The sequence below is a fragment of the Lissotriton vulgaris genome, chromosome 1_1 (assembly GCF_964263255.1).
Source record: "Lissotriton vulgaris chromosome 1_1, aLisVul1.2, whole genome shotgun sequence".
NCBI classification, from domain to species: domain Eukaryota; kingdom Metazoa; phylum Chordata; class Amphibia; order Caudata; family Salamandridae; genus Lissotriton; species Lissotriton vulgaris.
This window is the reverse complement of record NC_141685.1, coordinates 1,163,482,406-1,163,487,475: the sequence shown is the minus strand read 5'-3', so window position 1 is coordinate 1,163,487,475 and position 5,070 is coordinate 1,163,482,406.

The window sequence follows — 5,070 nt, the reverse complement described above, 5'->3', positions numbered from 1 at the left end:
ACAGGTTACTTTTGGAGCATCAATCTTTTTTTGCCCTTCTGGAAAAGTAAAAAATTGCCAAATTAGAGCTTCTTTCCTCTTCTTTGGAGGTTCTACAGGAATGAAATATTCCTCTGAAGAATGGCTGGAAGACCAGTCCATTGCTGTTATTATGGTGATCTTCCTTCCATTTGACAGGATTCTCAGAACAGATGCTTCTTCTTAGAAAGACAAAGTAGAATGATTAAAATGGGACGGAACTTTCAACAATTGGAATAGAAACTATTATGAACCAATAAATCCCATCTTTTAAAGTCACATGGCTTTGCGTCTGCTTACGCTGAGCTTACGGTGCTCTTACGAAGCGAGCACACATAACGTTCCACCGCGATTTGTGTAATTGCTTTTAGGTTTAAAGTATTTTATTCAACACAACATACAAGGACAAGCATACATCATCATGGAGCTTTTCGTTAGGACGGGCAGAGCCGTATCCCCGGCGAAGAACTACCAGGCGCAGTTTGTGTGTGTTAGCCCATCACAGCCGTATATGATATGCATTGTCGCAGTATGAGATGACATTTCCATTACAAACACCCCCCAAAACCCCAACTTCCCACCTCCCCTGACCCAACCCCCCCTCCCCCTCCCCACCCTTCGTCCAGTGCACAGGCCCTATCCAATGAATACACCAAAGCCACCTCTTACAGTGGAAGCGAATCTCCCATCAGTTCACGGAGCTGGCGCTGCTGGGCTCGTGAGCCGCATGAGGCGGAGGTGTTTGGGACAGGTAAGTTCCTTAAATTCTGTGAGCAGTAAGGAATGAAATGGTTGCCAAAGCTCATTAAATCTCGCTATATCCCCCGCCGCTGTGAGCGACAATTTCTCCATGCCCAACACGTGCCACAATCTATGGAGCCAGCCCGTGATAGAGGGTATAGTGGTAGTGCACCAATGTATCAGGATGTTTTGGACTGCTGAACCTAGTGCGATGGCTATCTGCCTACCCCTACGGGATCTGAGGGGGTACATCAGTCCATTCGGGAGCCCCAGTAGGGTGTATGCGGGAAAGCGTGGTAGTTCAATGCCAAAATGAGAATCAATTTCATCCAGCACCTCCCTCCAATAGGTATCCAGGAGTGGACATCCCATAGAATATGTGTAAGTATACCTGGTGCCCGCACCCTCGCCAACATGTGTCTTCCTTGCTATGGTCAAATTTGTGAACCCGCTCCGGTGTGTAGTACCAATAGGTGGAGACCTTAGTCAGCGTGTCAGTAAGGCCCATGTGGTATGCTGAATGTCTCGCTCTATAGGATATGTGCTCCCATTCTTTTGGGCTCAATGTCCTTCCCAACTCCCGCTCCCAGCGTTCTCACCCCGGGTTATAGAGATGTGTTGAAGGCGGTTGTAGCAACCTATAGAGATCAGTAATCAATGTTGAATCCGACGTACGTGACAGTAGCCATTTTTCATATGGTAGAAAGTGCCTTTCGGCCGTCTCTCTCACCTGTGGCTGAAGAGGCCAGTGGCGAGCTTGCAGATAGCGGTGCCTCTCGGTCTCAGGGAGCGAAAACCCTTGGCGAAACTGCGGGAAGGGAACAACTCCCTCTGGGCCATACATATGACACAGGGCTCTACACCCCGCCTGCCTCCAGTGTGTGAATGCTCCCTTCTCCATTCCTGGGGTAAAGTCCAGATTGTCTACCAACGGTGTGAGCGGCGACGGGAAGGAGATGAGGCCATACGTAATGCAAGTGGCATCCCAGACCCATATGGGCACTCTTGTAACAAAGGAGGCTTACACATTTTTGGGCCGGTGAGTCTGGTGCAGAAATGGGATTTCCTGCAAGGGTCTGCCCGCCACCGCCTGATCCTGCAAGAGCCAGTGCTTATCGGACTCGCACCTACTCCATTCCACAAGATAACGCAACTGCGCTGCCTGGAAATACTTACGGAAGTCAGGTATTCCCAAACCTCCCACCTCCGGGGCCAACAGGGAGAGGGCTCTGCGCATTCTAGGCCTTTTCCGCTGCCAGATAAAGCGCAAGACGTCCGACTGCATTTGCGGGATCCACCCAACCGGCGGCTGGAGCGGCAGGGCCCGAAACAAGTAAAGCACCTGAGGAAGGACCGTCATTTTGATGGCGGCTATCCTGCCCAACCAGGAGAGGGTGCCGCAGTTCCATCGGCCCAATTCCTCCCTGATCTTTGCCCCCAGGGCTGTATAGTTGGCCAATACCATAGCCGGTAACGTGGGAGCTATCTGGATCCCCAGATAGGGCAACGCCCCTGATGACCAAAGCATGGGGAATTGGTCCTGTAGGTAGGTCCTAGTGGCCGGCTCAAGGGAAATATCTAGAGCCACTGACTTTCCCAAGTTCATTTTAAACCCCGCGACCGCTCCAAAGGAGGCCAGCTCCTTGATGCAGGCCGGGAGTGCCGTCCGGGGATTATCAAGCGGTAAAATTACATCGTCAGCGTAGAGGCTTATAGCGTGTGTGAAACCTCCCATCCGCACCCCCGTCACCTCCGGATTGTCGCGGACCCGTTGGGCAAACGGCTCCATATAAAGGGCGAAGAGCAAGGGCGAGAGCGGGCATCGCTGCCTGGTGCCTCTTTCGATGTTAAAGTCCCTAGAGGTATACCCATTCACGCGAACTGCAGCAGTCGGCCATCTGTAGCAGTTAAGGACCATGGAGCAAAACTTATCCCCTATACCCGCCTTCACCAGAATCCGTTCCAGGTACGGCCAGTGCACCCGGTCGAACACCTTCTCCGCGTCCACCGCCAGCATCACTCACTCCCCTGGGATTCTGGAGGCTTTCTCTAGCAGGTGGACGATCTGTTTCGTGTTGTCAACCGTCTGCCTCCCCGGGACAAAACCAGCCTGATCAGGATCAATAAGACCGGGTAAATGAGGGGCTAGTCGGGCGGCGAGTATCCCCGTGTATAATTTTAAATCGACATTCAGAAGAGATATCGGTCTGGAAGATCCACAATGCTTCGGGTCCTTCCCTGGTTTGGGGATAACTGTAATAGAGGCCCGTAAAAGATCAGGCGGGATGGCCCCCGGTTCAGCAAAAGAGTTGAAAAGACGAGTAAGGATAGGGGCCAGCGACGTGCATAACGTTTTGTAAAAGAGCGTAGTGTATCCATCCGGGCCTGGCGCTTTGCCATGTTTAAGCCTGGCAATGGCAGAAATCAACTCCTCCATCCTGATAGCCCGATCTAAGTGCTCCGCCTGCAGGGGATCCAGGGAGGGCAAGGCGACCGAGTCCAAATAGGAAGCTATGGCCATCTCATCCGGTGGCTCACTAGAGTAGAGATCCACGTAAAACCTGCGGAATATGGCTGCAATGTGAGCGTCTTCCGTCTCCACCGTCCCCGTAGGGTCAGAGATCTCCCTCACCAGCTGACTCTGGCACGCTACTCGAAGCCTGTTGGCCAGCAGCTTGCCACAACGGTCTCCCCCTGTGTAAAAGGTGTGGCATAGCCGGAGTGCAGCGTACTCCGCTCGGTCCAAATCCAGTGCCGCCAGAAGCTTTCTCGCTTCCTTGAGTTGTCACCAAATTCTGGGGGCCCCTGTCCTAGGATGTATCTGTTCAAATTCGCGGACCCTATCGGTGAGCTCTTCCCTCTTGGCCAGTCGCTCCTTATTTTCAGCGGAGGAGATCGCCAAAAATTCCCCCCGGAGGACTGCCTTCAAGGCCGCCCACTGTGTGGCCCGGGTGGTTTCAGAGTTGTCGTTGTGGGTCAGATATTCCCGGATCGTGTCCTCAATACGGTCCACCACCACCTTCCTGTGCAGCAGTGTGTCGCGGAGGCGCCATGTTCTGGGGGATGAGCTGCCGGAGGCAGGCACAGCCTAGCATCGACCGGAGCGTGATCCAATAGAGACACCACTCCCATCTCCGACCCCGAGACCAGGGCGTGCACCGGAGACGTGACCAAAAGGTGGTCTAGCCTCGCATACGTCTTGTGTGCGTGGGAATAATATGAATAATCCCTATCCGTGGGATGCATGTGTCGCCAAAGATCAAGGAGGCCTACCTCCACCAGCCGCCCCTTACAGCCGTCGGAGAACTCCCCGACCTGCGGGAAGCGTTGCGCCGACCTGTCCGTAACAGAATCGAAAACCATGTTAAAATCTCCCCCGAGAATAATATATCTAGCTTGCGAGGCAGTAATATCTTCGACCGCCGAATGCAGGAAACGTTCCTGCCGTTCATTAGGGCTATACAGGGACCCGATCGTAAAAGGAAGACCCCCAATCCTAAACTGGTACGCTAACAGTCTGCCCTTCTGTTCTGTGAACTTGTGAAGGATTTCCCCTTTAAAGTGTCTGGCCACCAGTATCGCCACCCCCGCTGTCTTAGTGGTACAGGAAGAAAAGAATTGTGATGGGAACTTATGGGAACGCAGTCTGTGTGTGTCCTGTGGCAGCAGGTGTGTCTCCTGAAGGAGACATATGTCCGCACAAGTATTCTCCAGGAGAGAAAGCACTGCCCGCCGTTTGACAGGATTATTCAAACCCCTGACGTTCAGGGTTACAACCTTAAAAGTGTCTGGAGGCATAGGAAAAGATGTGGAAGAAGGTGTGAAGGCCCTGCTCGGATAAGGCGGAGGGTATGAGCGCCCATAACGCTACCAGAATCAGCAAGGCAAAGAAGAAAGTGTAGGAGTTCGTGCAGTCTCCCCATCCGGGCAAACCAAAATGTGTGAATATCATCAGAATATCTAGTAGCCACACCGTGCACTGGACGACCCTCCCTACCCCTCTCGCAGGCGCATAGCGCCCCCATCTGGGCAAACCAAGGTGAATGAATGCTGCCAAAGCAGCCAGTAACTGCGTGGTGCACTGGACGACCCCCCCCTTCCCAACTCCCGGATCCCCACCCTGAACTCCCAATCCCCAACTTCCCCACCTACCCTCCCAAGTCCAAATCCGTGACCACCCCCACCACCCTCTCCCTCCCCACCCCAACTCCCCAACCGTCCCCGTAACTCCATTGTCCAATTCCGGTCCTCCTCAGAGGACAAGTCTATGGAAAGTTATAGAAGTGGACGTCCAGCCACTGCACTCCCACC